At 45.4% G+C, this 16507-nt stretch overlaps 1 protein-coding gene across 4 annotated transcripts in view; it reads right to left on the bottom strand.

Annotated features, from left to right (window-relative positions):
* The window catches only part of LOC143784732 (excitatory amino acid transporter 1-like), a 213159-nt gene that overhangs the window by 153807 nt on the left and 42845 nt on the right, over positions 1–16507 (bottom strand). Inside the window, exon 2 of one of the 4 annotated variants that reach the window (XM_077273318.1) lies at positions 3380–3639. The exons of 2 other annotated variants lie outside the window; for them this stretch is intronic. The gene's annotated coding sequence lies outside the window, so the exon portion shown is untranslated. Of the gene's footprint in view, positions 1–3130; positions 3219–3379; positions 3640–16507 lie in introns of those variants that run through there. One more of the 4 variants, XM_077273328.1, reaches the window with a different exon arrangement.

Here is a 16507-nt window from a genome sequence, read left to right as displayed (position 1 = left end):
GGAATTTGGAGGAATTCTATCTTAATTCCTTCTTTGATGATATTCAGAATCCACGAACTTGATGATATTTTTTCCCATTGTGGGAAGAATAATTTTAGTCTACCGCCTACTGGGGTGACCGGTGTTTTAATATTTATTATCTCTGCGGAAGGTGGTCCCTTAAACATAGTACCCCTCTGCTTTTCTTCTTTTGTGGCCCACCGCATTGACCTTTCACTCTGTCTTTTTTTCCCGAATGGTCTCCTTCTGAAAGTCTTCCTATAGAAAGGAATTGAGGGGTCAGGGAAAGCTTTTTTCCTTTCTTTTGCCTTTTTGAGGATATCCTCCAGAGCTTTTCCAAAGAGAAACTGGCCCTCACATGGGATAGCACAGATCTTGGTTTTCGACTACATGTCCCCTTTCCAACTTTTCATCCATAAGGCTCGTCTGGCATTATTCACTAGACCCGCTGATCTTGCTGCAAGGCGTAGTGAATCAGCTGATGCATCAGCCATGAAGGCTGCTGCCCCTCTAATCAATGGTATAGCATCTCGCAATTTGTTGGTCTAATTGATCAATCCAGACAAGCATCGATGTAGCAGTGCATGTACTGGCAATTGCCGGCTTGAATATACTGTACCTGTGGAGCTTCCCATGATCTCTTTAATGATGACTCTGCTTTCCGGTCAAGAGGATCAGAAAGTAGGCCTGCATCCTCAACTGGTAAGGTGGATTGCTTTGAAGTGGAGGCGACCGCTGCGTCCACTTTAGGGATCTTAGTCCATGATATTAATTCATCATCACTAAAGGGGTATTTTCTCTTGGAGGCTGATGGGAGAAAACATCTTTGACACTGTTTTTCCCATTCTCTCTTTATTAATGCCTTAACTGCTGGGATTACTGGGAAAGCTCTCCGTTTCCTCTCCGCTAACCCCGCAAACATTATATCTTGTATGGTCTGGTCATCTTTTGTTTCTTTACAACCTATTGTGCTTCTGATTGATTTTACTAAATTGTCTACCCCTTCAAGAGGAAAACATGACCGACCTTCAATATCTAATGGTGATGAAGATGAGGATGATGCGTGTGAGGAGTCCAAGTCGACTATTTGATCATTATCAGAATCGGAGCTGGTTGCTACTTTTCCTTTGCTAGTTTTTTTTAAGGGGTGCGCTGGCTTGGGTGATGGTTTGTAATTCTTCTCTAATTATGGCCCATATATCCGTAACTGACATAGATGGACTTTGCATGGTTTCACTAATACATTGCTTGCAGAGCTTTTTGGGGTAGGAATCTGGGAGAGGATGATCACATAAAGCACACTGTTTATGCTTGAATTTTTATTTCTTTTTGGCCTGGGGGGGGGAATATGGCAGAAAATAGTGTCAGCTTAATAGATAGAGAGGTAACACTCACCCCGTGAAGCTCTTTGGTACCGGATCAGGTGGCCGAAGCGTCGTCCTGGATCTAGAGTCCACGGTATCACTTTTACAGCTTACATCTGAGGACCTCCTGCTGGCTGAATCCCCTGCTGGGTCCACCGTCTTGCCTGGGGCTGACATGTTGCATCTCTGTCTTCCCGCAACAATCTCCCTTTAAAAGCCATTTCCTTAAGATCCGGGGTTTTTTTGTTTTTTTTATGGCAGTATACTGCGCATGCGCATACCGCGCTTTCCCCCACCGCTGTTTTGTATGCCCCAGAAGTTCTATGATCCCTTCCGGGCCAGGCAAGAACCTTGCGCTGTTCGGCGCATGCGCGGCCACGCTTCCTACCTCGGCCAGCGTAATGGAACGCCGCTTTATCCGGCGTCTCGGCTGCTGGAGCCTGTGCGGCGGACACCCGGACCTCCCATATCCCAGCCGGCGTCCCGGGGCCATTTTTCAGCCCGCACTTTTCCCGCAGAGCTTCTCAGTGAGACCGGGCGGCCTCCCCTGGACCCGGTCCTCACTGTATCCATCAGACGAGAGGGGAGCCGTCTAACGGGAACTCCCCCGATGCTGCATCTGGACCGCAACACCTGCCATTCTCGCAGAGACCGCACAGGCGGATGCCCCGACCAGGTATGTTCTCCTGTGGAATTATCCTGAGGTTCCCTTAGGAACAGGAAACCTAAACTGAGGAAGAGAGGCGGACCGCCCCTTTTATTCTCTTCTGTAGGTTTCCTGTTCCTTGGGGTAGATCCCTCTCTCTCCAGTGGGTGCTGTCATGGTGAAGGGTAAAATCACCTCTCGTGGCAGTCTTTCCTACTTTTTGATCACCCTCACTGTCAAAAAGATTTTTCCAATATCTAATCTGTGACTCCTCCCATTCAGTTACATCCCATTGCTTCTAGTATTTCCTTGTGCAAGTGAAAATAAAGCTGATCCCTTTACAGTAGGACATGCCTTTAAGATTGAATCTGTAGAAAGTTAAGTTTCCTCTCAGCCTTCTCTTTTGCAAGTTAAACATTCCCAAAGCCCCTTACCGTTCTTCATAGGACATTGTTTGCAGACCGGTCACCATTCTGGTCGCTCTTCTCTTAATTTTCTACAGTTTGTTCATGTCTTTTTTAAAATATGGTGCCTAGAACAGCCTTCCAGATTAGGTCAGACCAAAGAGGAATAGAGGGGAAGAATTACTTCAAGTGATCTAGACTGTATGTTTCTGTTAATGCAACCCAAAATTGTGTTTGCCTATTTTGCTGCTGCATCACACTGTTGACTCATGTGCAGTCTGTGATCTATTAGTATACCCAAGTCTTTTTCACATGTGCTGTTGCTTAGGCCTATTCCTCCCATTTTGTATGTGCTTTTTCATTTTTCTTGCCCAGATGTAGGACTTTACATTTCTCTCCTGTTAAAAACGATTCTGTTAGTTGCTGCCCAGATTCTCCATGACAAGACAGGAAATAAATTCAGAGTGAAGCGTTCCCATTTGAAGCATGAATACCACCGTTACTTAATAAAGTTTGGAAGTAGCGGTATTTTGTCAATGTCAAAAATTTTAATGGATTTTTCCAGACTAGCTATCCCTAATCCTAATTTCAGAACCAATCTCCAATCAATAAAGTTGGCTGCAGACCTTCATTCAATGAAAGCCAATGCTGACAATACCTGGTTCTTGAAGTATAAAACGTATTAAGCAGTGCTATATCTGAGGAAAAAAAGTTACCTGAATGTCTGGGTGACCCAAATGACAATCACCCACACTTAGGCATTTTCCTGATGGCTTGTCTGCTTGGGAGGGCGAGTTGGACAGTCCTTTAAAAAAATGTCCTGCAAGATGACAATTTAGTAGAGTCCAAGATCATGTCTGCATCTTTCTCCACAGCACAAAAACTGGCAACTCCAGCCTCCAATGGCTCCACCACTGGTAAAAGGACCTGCTATGGAGGAATATAACTGGCACCCTGCTGCTCACCATATCTTTCATGAATTCTGCAGTCCATCCGTACGGCCTAGGTCAACGCATCCATCAGAGAACTAGGGGAATCGTGAAGAACCAGAGCATCTTTAAGAGGAAGTTGCACCTGAGAGCTGCATCATTCATCATGCATAGAACATCAGTGGAACATTGCCAGAAATCGGTCCCGTAGTCCTCAGTAGTGCAGCCGTCCTGTACCAGGTTCATGATCTTTGCCTCAGCGACCTGGATCCTTTCGGGTTTATCAAAGATCAAACCTAAGGCATCAAAAAATATGTTAACAGAAGACCATTCTGGGGCATGTGGGTATAAAGAAAATATCCAGGTCATAGAGCCCTTTTCAATAGGAACATGAGTATCTCCACCCACTCAAACTTATCCCCTGAAGACAGAGGTCGCAGGGTATAAAATAGCCTACAGCTCTCCCTGAACACCCTAAACTGTTTTTTTTTCCCTCTTGGGAACATTTATCAGGAAGGCCCATCACAGGTTCAGGAGAGACCAACTGTACGTAAGAAGGTACCTTCACAGCCACAGTCGTCAGTGGAGAGCTATAGCAAGATTTCAAATTACCGTAGTTATCGACTCTGCTACTGATTTTGTGACGATTCAAGTCTGGTATTCTTTAGCCAGATCCAGAATCATCTGTTTCAGATTTGCCACCTGGTCACACAGCCTGTGAACAGGATCCATGCTGGTGAAAAAGTCAAATGTACAGATGTACAGGCCAGGTAGTAATGTGACATTACTCACGGACAAGCCTTGAGTTGGGGAAGTCAAGGAGTCAGAGGATGAGAGCCAGAAGGCTACGTCATAAACAGAGGGGTGAGGCAAAGGCGTAGTCAGGTCACAGTATGGGGTAAGAAATTCAAAAAGGTAGCGGATGAAGATAAAAGCGGCCAGGCAACTGGATGGTCAAAGGCAAATCTAAGGTCGGGCAACAAAGATCAGAATACTAGAACTTAAAGCACATAGAGACACACACCACTTGAGCAGAGACCTACAACTTAGAGGCAATCAACCAGCTAAATTGCTTGAGAGTCACTCAGAACAGGAGACTCCTGTAGGAAACCCAGCATGCCCCAGACCTCATTGGGTGCCTGGACTGCCATTCAGCAGCTCAGCACGCCCTTGCCCCAGATTGGAGCTACCACTCACCACACTGAGTGGAGGAATCGTGACAGCACAATTCCTCTAGAGTGGGCTACCGGACCCACAAGTTTCCCAGAACCTTTAGGAAACCCAGCATGCCCCAGCCCTGATTGGGTGACTGGACTGCCACTCACCACACTGAGTTCAGCATGCCTAAGCCTCAGATCAGATTGGACCGCTGAGCTGTTCATCACAATATAATGACAGCTCAACATGTCCATGCTCCAAAATGGATGCCTGAGCTGCCTCTCACCACACTGAGTGGAGGAATCGTGTGTACCTTTGGCCATCAAGAATAGTGATGAATGAATTTGTTTGAAAAGCAATTGCCAAACAAATTCGACATGAATATGGCACATTTGGATCTGTGATCGGAAACAAGCAAAATTCTATAAAATCAGAAAAACAAACTGACATTCGGTAAAAAGTGCGTGATAATATTTGCGTTGCCACTAAAGTATTTTCAGCACTTTGGCTACAATAATGGTGGTATATCATGAGTGTGGGGCACGTGTTTGATGAGGGTATGGAGTTTGCAGAGCTCAGAGAAGCGGCGTGCTTGTAAACAGTAATTTAATTTTTTTTCTAACCTTATGTGTGCACACTACTGCTAGCCAATCAGGGTGCAGGAAAAATCCACAATGTTCTAACACAATGGCTTGTGTCAATGGCTGCTGAAATCTTCATATGTTTTAGCGCTATTTTGACACTAACAGTGCAGAGGCACTGCTCTTGACGCTGGCACTGTTGGCAGCTAGATTTTAGGTAGTTAGCTAGGCGGTTGATTATTACTCAGATAGTTTAGCTAGATAGTGTCCTGTGTGGCTGAAATGGACCTTGCAGCAATATATATATGATTTGTGCTTCTGTGCATGAAGAAATATTTTTGAGGGCAGTTGCTATACTGATTCACCATGCCATAACTTACCTTGTTATTTAGTGGTGGTGAAATTCCAGTGTGCATAGCTCATGCACATTAAAAAAAATATATAGTTTTTTCTGTTGCTAAACATGATACAGCCAGCCTTATCCCACATTGTAATTTTGTGCCAGTGAAATTGTTGTGTGCGCAGAGTTATGCATGTTGCACATAACAAACGTGAAACAGCAGGGTAAGATTTTGAAATTGTTTGGAGCATATAATCTTGGTTATACAGGCGTCATCCACAGTAACAAAAAATATTGTTCAGTTACTAACGTTGTACAGTAGGGGACATCTTACTTTGAAATTGTTTGTAGCATCTATTCTATGGTTATAGAGGCATCATCCACAGGCCCCCCAAAAATTCTTCTGTTACTGATGTCATACAGTAGGGGAGATCTAATTTAAAAATTTCTTTGAGAATATCTTCTTTGTCATAGAGGCCTCATCCACACTCAACCAATTCTTTCTTCTGTGAGTAACACTTTCTTAAACTTGTCATTTACTGACGCTGAAATTCAGCTGTTTGGAGAGCTGGTGCAGAGTTTAAAATCTAATTTTTTTGTTGCCAATACTGTGCTCCTACCACACTTTCTGAGCAACATGACTGGGAAAAAGGGAGGTTGTGGTGGAAGGGTGATTAGGCTTGGTGTTCAAGGTGTATGTGGTGTAGGTAGTAATGTTTATGAAAGCACTAGTGAACCAACTTCACGTCCTATGCAAAGACAACTTCTGTTACTGAATGGGCTACTCTACTACATTTCTTTGGCAGACGCACAGCGGTACATCTTGTTGATGAGGCACAGAAAGAGCATGTGCTCAAGTGGATGGCAAGCGCAGCTTCAAGTGGCCTCTCCTCCTCTTCCTCCACCTCAACATCACAAACAGTACAGTCCACAGAGGTTGCACCCAAATTACACTTACTTCCCCCGTGTCACAAATCTTCAACCGTACAACTGACTGTAGGGAACCACAGATGAGTAAGGCTGAAGTGCTGTTCACACATTCTATGCCATGGGCATCAGAAGTGCACTCAAAAGCTTCACAGATTCAAGAGGAGGAAATCTTCACCGATGCCCAAATTTTTCTTAGCTTGGATCTGGGGCAGGATGAAGTCGAGTCCGAGCAGCATCCTTACCCTCGTGACCAGACATCAACTGCTGTTGGGAGGAGGTGTTCTTGAGGAGACTCATATCTGAGGCTCACGCGGACTATACTGTGCTGTCAGGCCAGAAGAGGAGGGCAACTGTAAGGGCGAGGAATGTGATAACACAGATGATGATGAGGTGATAAATCCCAGTTGGCGTGAACACAGAGGCGCACAGCTGAGTAGGTCATCTGAGGAGGGAGGAAGGGAGGTTACATTGCACCATATGTCGCAGACACATAGTGATGTAGCCACGACAAGCAATGCACCTTCAGCCACAATTGTGTCTGTGACCTGCAGCGTTCGTGGGTCAGCAGCTTGCATGGGTGGCAAGGTTTGCCTAGACAGGGCCTTTTTTGACACCGCAAAGGAAGTACCAACTAACATAATCTGCCAACTTTGCAACAAAAACTGAGTCAAGGTAAAAAGTGCAATAATTTGACTATGACATGTATGAACCTTCACATGTGCAATCAACATGCGTTACTCTGGGAATCCCACTGTGCAAAAATGCAGACCAGCAGACTTCAACCATCATCCGCCCCAGCAATTGCATCTACCACTTCTTCCTCCTCCTCTGTTACCATGCCAAATATTGTGACACAGGTCTCCGACCGCAGAACCTCGGGTTCTTTAACCGCTTCAGTCATGCTGACAAAGAGCCCACCATCAGCTGTAATGGAAGCAAACATACCTGCTGTTTTTGACCGATAGAGAATGAGCACACCACAGCCTTAAAAATCCACCATAAAATCTCCGCCTGTACCTCCCTCACGGTCCAGCAGTTTGTCCGGCTCACAGTACGCTGCCCTCTCTCAGCACTGCAGCCAGCCCTTGGTCCCACAGTTGTGGTCACATAAAAGATTGTTTCCTCCAACGCATGACAAAGCTAAAAGGTTGAACTCCACCATCTCCAATCTGTTGGCCACGAAAATGCTGCCTTTCCACCTGGTAAATACAGATAGTTTCCGAGAGACGATTGTCGTCGCAGTCCCCCAGTCAACATTGCTTTTCTAAGAAAGCTGTGCATGCGCTACACCAGCATGTCACAGACAACATCACCCTTCCTTGACTAAATCTATGTCTGCCAGGGTGCATTTCACCAGACACTTGGGCGAATAAGTCGCCGACTGGGCATTGTGTGACTCTGGTGGATGTGGGGGCAGGCGCTGGTTCACACGTCTTGGAATTCCCAAGGCTTGCAGGATACAACTCTATATTTCACACTTGCTCCACTGTTTCTGCCTCCTCCACCTCCTCTAGGGCCTCCACCTCTGCCTTAATGAGACAAGCGTTTCAACAGTGCAGAGCGAATCCCCACCACCTCCATACTGTGCAGCCAGGGCTCTCCACAATCAGGCAGTGTTAAAATTTATATGCTTTGGAGATCACAGTCATGCAGCTGAAGAGTTGTGGACGGCACTCCAGGCTGAGTTTAAGCAATGGCTGTCTCAGCTGAACCTGCATCAAGGGAAGACCATGTCCGATAGTGAACCTGGTTGCGGCCCTACAGTGAAGCAAGCTCACACACGTGTCTTGCATGGCTCGCGTTCACAACCTGGTGGTACAGCGTTTTCTCTGCCACTATCCTGGCCTAGGTGAGCTGCTGCAGAAAAAAAAGCTGTGTGCTCACTTCTGCCATTCGCACCCCTCAGGTCATCGACTTGCATTGATACTGAGGTCTTTGTCCATGCCAGTTAACAGGAAGATATTCGATGTGACAACAAGGTGGAATTCTATTCTGCACATGTTGCAGCAACTGTGGCAGCAGCAACAAGCTCTCACACAGTATGTTATGTCTTATAGCCTGGTCCAATGCAGTATGGACATGGGGCACAGTTTATGGAGTGGGCACAGATTAACGACCTCTGCACCCTTCTTCACAGTTTTGAAATGGCTGCTAAGATGGTTAGCGCTGACGATGCTGTCATCAGCATTACTATTCCAGTCATCTATATGTTGGAGCAGACTTTGAATAGCCTGCAGGAGGAGGTGGTAGTCTTAGAATATGCAGAAGGGATAACATTGTCTCACAGTTCAAGACTGTCTTCGCACAGGCGTGTGCCAAGAGAGGGTGGATGACTGCAATCGAGGGGGGCTGGTGATAACAGACAAACTGTTAGTGAAGGTGCAAGAGCCGAGGAACTAATGGAGGAGGAAGAGGCGATGGGCTAGCAACTGTCAGGAGATGAACAAGGATATTCATCCTCTCTGTTGTTCGTGGTTGGCAGGAGGGAAAGGAGGAAACAGGCATCAGTGTTACCAAACCACCAACACAGCATGTGCTTGGACCTCATGGAAGAGCTTGACACATGAGTGCCTTCTTGCTGCACTATCTGCAACATGAACTCAGTATACTTATGATTAGAAGTAGTGCCGACTACTGGGTTGCCACTCTGTTAGATCTGAATTTTGCCAGAAGCTTCCCACCCTGGAAAGGGACCCACGAATGCTGGAGTATCGAAACACACTTTTACACAACCTTAAGAGAGCTTTTCCCCAAGACAGCAGTGAGGCACAGTGTGCATCGCAGCTCTAGAGTCGACTTCCAACCTCCGGCTCATCAATGCTAAAACATTAGCAGCAGCTGCAGTATTGTAAGTAGAAGAAGCAATTTCTGTGAGTCGTTTGACACTTTTTTTTTTTAGACCAGCTCGTGCACCAGTACAACAGAGTCCAGGTCTTAGGCTATGTGCATACGTTCAGGATTTTTCGAGTGGCATACATTAAGCATCCTATTATTAGAATGCAATCTGCAATTTTTGTGCATATGCTGCGTTTTTTTCCGTGGTGGAATTGCATTCTGGAAAAAACGCAGCATATTCATTCTTTGTGCGGAATCGCGGGGGTTCTGCACACATAGGAATGCATTGTTCCGCTTAATTTCCGCATGGGGCTATGCCCTCCATGCAGGAAGTAAGTGGATCAAGTGCGGCTACGTCATCACAGGTCATTCTCGCAATGCATTACTGGGAACGGGAGCATTGCGAGCATCAGGAATGCTGCGGGGACGCCAGAAGGTGAGAATTGTCACGATTTTTTTTTTTTTTAATTATTATTTTTAACATTATATCTTTTTACTATTGACGCTGCATAGGCAGCATCAATAGTAAAAAGTTGGTCACACTTGTCAAACACTATGTTTGACAAGTGTGACCAACCTGTCAATCAGTTTTCCAAGCGATGCTACAGATTGCTTGGAAAACGCTAGCATTCTGCAAGCTAATTATGCTTGTAAAACGCTAGTCTTTAGTGGGAAAACGCATGCCAATTCCACATGCATTTTTCCCGCAGCAGGGAGTTCCGGAATTGCTGCGGAAATTTCTGCTGCAATTCCAGACGTGTGCACATAGCCTTACACATGGTGAACAAATGGAGAGGATGGTGTAGGAGTATCTAGAACTGAATATCAATACCATCAGGGAGGGTTTAGACCCTTTCACATTTTGGTCTTCCAAAGTGGATGAGTGACCTGAGCTCGCCTTACACGCCTTGGAGGTTTTATCATGCCCAGCAGCCAGCGCTGCTGGTGGTATCCTGAAAGATATGTGCAGCAAGCAGTCACCTGAAAGTGTAGACCACCAGACTTTCATCAAGATGAACAAGTCATGATTCTCAAAGGACTTTTGCACCCCAATCGCAGACTGTACAGACTAGGCGATGTTGCATTCCCTAGTGTGCTGCATTAATCTCACATAACTGCACTCTGTGATATCTTTAGGGTGGCTTCTGTGCCTGATGTTGCTGCAGCTGTTGCAGATGTTAACACAAATTAATGTTAACATCTAACAGTCATAGTTGGTTTACATCTGCAGGGTTGGCTGTAGAGGAAGATGTGTTGGTCCCTATGATACTATTTCTACTCTTGCGAAATTGATGCTACTTCGGTGGTGTCAGGCCCTATTATTTGGAAATGTGAAGACTCCTGGTTGGGTGTCCATGTGATGGGTTGAGTGCAGTGGAAGATATGTCCGTCCCTATTATACTATTTCTAATATAGTGAAATTTATGCCACTTTGGTGGTGTCTGCCAATAATTTTTGGAAATGCGGAGAGTCCTGATTGTGTCTCCCCATCTGCTGAGCTGGCTGTAGTGAAAGAGATATTGTTCTCTATTACACTATTTGCACTGTGGTAAAATTGATGCCATTTCAGTGGTGTCTACCAATAATTTTGGTAAATGTGTAGACTCCTGGTTGGGTCTCCTTCTTGCGTGTTGCCTGTAGCAGTAGGCATCCGAGATTGTAAGGCCTCCACTTCCTTTGAGTCAACTACCCATATTACTACTATCCTTAGATTTTTCTGACAATAGTAGTCTGTGAAACAGATATTTGTGCCCCTGGAGTGTGGCTGAGCATGAAAGCAGTTGAAAACAGTTGAGCTGTTGCATTTGGTATCAATGCTTCCAGCACAGCAGGCCTACACCAATCCGTCACCCACCTCATCTTACTTTGACGTTCAACTGAAAGCTGTAAATGCTGGCCCATACCTCATGAATGGCTGATTGCTGCTGTGCCATGCTACAATTTGTATGGTGAAGTGAATTTAGGCCGCTTTTCTGCTGTCTCCACCTAATTTGATGTGTTTGGACATCTTTTGGGTCCGCTTTTTGTACATGCATTTGTTTTTGCCTCCCAGTGACTGTAAAAGATAATTGCTTATCTTTTCATGTTTTAAAGAACAGTAGCAGGACAGGGGACATATAAAGTGATGGCTGAAATGTTTTGTTACACACGTTTATTTCCTTTCTGTGTATAGGAACAACTCAAATAAACTGAGGGAAAAAAAAGAGGTAATTTGGACATAATTTCACACAAAACTCTCAAAATGGGCCGGAAAAAATTGTTGGCACCCTCAGCTTAATATTTGGTTGTGTAGCGCCCCCACTGCTGCAGGGCCGAGGGGTACCCAGTACCGGGCCTCTGAGTCTCTGCTCTGGGGTTGTCACGGTGGCTAGACCCGGTCCGTGACCCTGCTGAGGGGCGCCCAATGAAAGGAGTGGATGGTGATGGTGGTGGTAGTGCGGGGCAGTGCTGGTCACAGTAAATAACGAGGACACCAGGTTGTAGCCTCTTTACCTCTTTACTGAAGGCTCCAGGATCCTCAGTCCGGAATACGGTTAACCAGGCTGCGCAAGTCCGGCCGGTCCGATGGCACCTCCAGAGTTCCCTTTGCAGGTGGAAATCTGTGCCTACCTTCTAGCGCTTGTGTGTTGTGGTCCTCCCCTGCTGTGCTTACGGGATAGTCCCCACAACTGTTGTGTCTGTTTCTGAAGTTCCCTCACAACTCGATTCTGATGTTCTTCTTCGTCCCCCAGGTGATATGGCTAGGACGCACCCGTATGACGGGTAGGCTCGGAGCTCTTCCTGGACCCTAGTGTTGCCCTTCTCCTGTTGTTGCCCCCTATGTCTTCGTAGGTGATTTGTGTGAGACAGCCCGCCTATAGCTGACTGTCCTGCCGTAGGTTTGAAGTATTGCTTGGAGCCTAGTACTTCCTCGGCGTTCCGGCCACCGGCTACGCGCCTCAGTAGGATGTTGCCTCGTCTTACAGCACGACTCCTACTGGTATTTCTCCTTGTTGCGTTGATCTCGTTTCTCACTGAGCACAATAAACCTCGCTTCTTGTCCTTTCTTAGGGCACCGCCGCTATCTCGTGCAGGCGCGGTCCCGTAACGTTCTCTCAGTTTGCTAGGTCTCTGCCAGGATCCCACCCCTGACAGGGACCACCCTGAGTCTCTCCCCGCAACACCCTCTGCCACAGGATGTTGCCTGTTCGATTCCCAGTCAGCTTCTCCCTAACTTCCTATCCAACCCCCAGTTTTACCAGATTGTGAGGAGTGGCCTAATACATAGTACCCTTAGCTCCCCCTGGAGGCCAGACTGTGAAGTGTATTGGTGTCTGTGATACCTGGTCAGGTGAACTCCTTCAGTGCCATCAGACGTACCATAGCCCCCCTTAGCGGCAGAGCATCAGTACTGCAACGACCAGGACTCTGGGGCGCTGCAGTTGCACACCCTTTGGAATAAATAACTGCAATCAATTGCTTCCTATAAGTATCATCAAGCTTCTTACACCTCTCAGCTGGAATTTTGGACCACTCTTTCTTTTTCTCTCATTTTTGGGTGCTTTCTCCTAATTGCAATTTTAAGATTTTTCCACAGGTGTTCAATGGGACTTAGATCCAGACTCATTAATGGCCGCTTCAGAACTCTCCAGCGCTTTGTTTCAACCCAGTGCTTCTTGAAGTATGTTTGGGGTAATTGATCTGCTGGAACGCTCATGAGTTAGGACACAAACCCAGCTTTCTGGCACTGGGCACTGCATTGCTACCCAAAATCCTTTAATAATCTTCAGACTTCATGATGCCTTGCACTTAGTCAAGGGACCCAGAGGGAGCAAAACAACCCCAAAACATTTGAACCTCCACCATATTTGACTACTGTAGGTATTGTATTCTTTTCTTTCTAGGACTCATTCAGTTTTCAGTAAGGCTAGTTTCACATTTGCGTTTAAAACGCAAACGCAGGTGGTGAAAAAACACATGTAAACGCGTGCAAACGCTGTGTTTTTTTAGACGCATGCGTTTTCTCATGCGGTAAAAAAAACGCAGCGTTTTGCTGCGTTTACATGCGTTTTTTTCCTGCGTTTGCAATTTTGAAACGCATGCTGAGAAGTGTGTGACAGCTGCCAATCATCAAAATTAGGGTTGAGTGAAACAGATCGGCCAATTTCAAAAGTCGCCGACTTTTGGCAAAGTCGCGTTTCGTTATATATATTTATAAGAGAATAAACAGAAACAGGAGCAGCACAGCTCAACTTGACATAAAAGCACAGCAATATGGAATGTGTCAGAAGATACCAAAATATATGGCAAGAGACTGGAGGTGCTAGCGTGGAAACAAGCAATCCATCGTAGAAACAAAAGTAGTAGAACGCCAAAGCACTCACCAGTCTCGCAGTTTAGAAATGCTTTATTGCTTCATACATAAATCATCTTCACGGCACACAGGGAGGACGGATAAAGTGCAGGAGTGCTACGGACAAGACGACGGCCGTTTCGCGCCCAGTAACAGCGCTTCAACGGGTCTAAGTCAGGGAGGAAATGACGCCAGTATACATAGGTGAGTATAATCAATAACCACCTGTGTCAAATTCCCACCTGACCAACGAAAAGTGCATAGTGTGATTAAAAACAAAGTAAAACAATGTCTACAGCACAAAAGTGTATCAAAGAACATATATAAATGTCTACGGGGAAATAAGTTAAATATCAGAATCAGACCATATCCGAGTCTATATCTCTCTCATGCAACGCCAATAGTCAAACATATAAACATCATGTGTAGCGTCTTTTTCCTTTTTTCTGTTTTGTTGTTTTCTCTTTTTTATATATATGACGTTCAAACGTCTCAAAAGATTCTGTTGAGGAAAAAAAGACATCCACAATATATAAATCAATATTGCAAAACATGACTGCTTAAAAGCGAAACCACAACAGCGAAAAAACAAAACACAAACAAATATATACAAAGAGGAAAGAATAACACCATAAAAGGAATGAGTGTCTCCTTATATCAAAAAAGCCTCACAGAAAAATGGACATGTCTATCCTATCATTCATCCCAGCTGGGCCCATGGCTCGGGTGCGCATGATCCATTTGGCCTCAGTGCACAATAATATTTTATGGAGATCGCCTCCCTGAATTGGGAGTGAAACTCTTTCCACCCCTGCAAAGGTTAACACCTCAGGGTTTCCACCATGTTGCTCTTTAACGTGCTGGATGAGTCTGGGGACACCTTTCCCTGATGAAATCGATTTCAGATGTTCTCTGAACCGTATATGTAATTTACGGATGGTTTTACCGATGTAAAATCTCCTGCAAGGACAGAACAGGACGTAAACTACATAATCTGTCTTGCAGGAGATAAATTGCTGCACAGTATGTGTAACGGGGCCGATGTTGATAATTTGTATAATAGATGATGAGATATCTATACACCAGGATAATACCCCGTTTTTAGGTGGTGTTCCCTCTTCCTTCATGCCCCCTACTTCTCCGGGCAACATGATTGATCTATTTGAAACTCTTGTCTTAAAAGACATGGAAGCCTTAGTATACAAACAGGCTCCTTCTAATTTAACTTCTGAAGAATCTAAGGCCCTGAAAGAAATGGCAGGTTGGAGTGATGTTATCTTCCGCCCTGCTGATAAGGGCGGCAAGACTGTCCTGTTGCCCAGAGAAGTTTACATAGCTGAAGCTGTACGGCAATTATCAGACAATTCTATATATTCGAAGTTACAAAGCGACCCTACCATAAAATTTAAGGGGGAATTATGCACCTTTCTTAGGAAGGCAGTGGAAAATGGAATCATTTCCCAAAGGAAAGCTGAGAAGTTGCTTCCCAGTTTTCCGACTAAACCTCATTGGTATTACCTTCCCAAAATCCACAAATCTCTCACATCTCCCCCAGGGAGACCTATCGTAGCGGGCATAGGTTCTCTTACAGAACCTTTATCCCAATACATAGATTGGCTCCTACGCCCTTTGTTGGTTAATGTCCCATCTTACATCAAGGACACCAATTCTTTCCTGAGCCTAATACAGGGTTTCGAGTGGCGGCCGGGGCTCTCCATGGCTTCCATTGATGTGGTCAGCCTATATACCAATATCCCTCAGAGACTTGGAGTAGACACCATAAGACGCATTTTGCGCACTACTGACAAAAGCCAGGGATATATTGATTTTGTGTGTGAAGGTTTAGACTTCATACTCACACACAATGTCTTTACTTTTGCAGATAATTGGTATAGGCAGACCACCGGGACTGCCATGGGGACCCCGGTCGCATGCACGTTCGCGAACCTGTATATGGCTGTTTTCGAGGAGGATTATTTTTATTCGGGCAAAAATGGTTTCTTGAAACACATCCAATTTTTTGTGAGATTTGTGGATGATCTATTTGTGATATGGGATGGTACAGAAACTGAATTTGTTTCTTTTGTTACCTATCTTAATGATTGCAATACGATGGGTTTGTCATTTACCTATAACTTCGGGGGGTCTAGTCTTGATTTTCTAGACGTTTCGGTTGAAGCGTCTATGGATGGTTTAAGGACCTCTGTCTTTAGAAAACCAACTGCGGTTAATTCACTTTTACACTATAAGAGTTTTCATCCTTACCACACTAAGAGGTCATTGCCGTACAGCCAGCTAGTAAGGACTCGTCGCACCAATAACACACAGGAGGGCTATAACAAACAATCCATGGAGCTCCTAAATAGATTTTCAGAAAGAGGGTACCCCCAGCATTTACTGGAGTCAGCGGTGAGTCGCGTCGAGGCCGGTACGTCGTCCCCCCCTCCCCAGACCTCTGCCGGCCCCGGACAGCGATTCACTTTTTGTTTTCAATATAGCCCACTAGACCGGGAGGTGAGATCCGTGATCCGTAAACACTGGCATGTCCTGGAAAGAGATAGAGAACTTGCAGACAAAACCACAGGGGGCCCATTAGTCTCTACGAGACGAAGTACTCGTCTTAGAGACATCTTGGTTCAGAATCGACTAACCAATAATCATGGTACTTGGCTAGAACGTTCTGTCCCCAAAGGCAACTTTCGTTGCGGCCACTGTCGATATTGTCGGTTTCACACTACAGGCCAAATTATCAACATCGGCCCCGTTACACATACTGTGCAGCAATTTATCTCCTGCAAGACAGATTATGTAGTTTACGTCCTGTTCTGTCCTTGCAGGAGATTTTACATCGGTAAAACCATCCGTAAATTACATATACGGTTCAGAGAACATCTGAAATCGATTTCATCAGGGAAAGGTGTCCCCAGACTCATCCAGCACGTTAAAGAGCAACATGGTGGAAACCCTGAGGTGTTAACCTTTGCAGG

The sequence above is a fragment of the Ranitomeya variabilis genome, chromosome 1, assembly GCF_051348905.1.
Source record: "Ranitomeya variabilis isolate aRanVar5 chromosome 1, aRanVar5.hap1, whole genome shotgun sequence".
Lineage (NCBI taxonomy): Eukaryota > Metazoa > Chordata > Amphibia > Anura > Dendrobatidae > Ranitomeya > Ranitomeya variabilis.
Note: the sequence above shows the minus strand (reverse complement) of the source record. Positions and strands in the feature narration are given on the sequence as shown.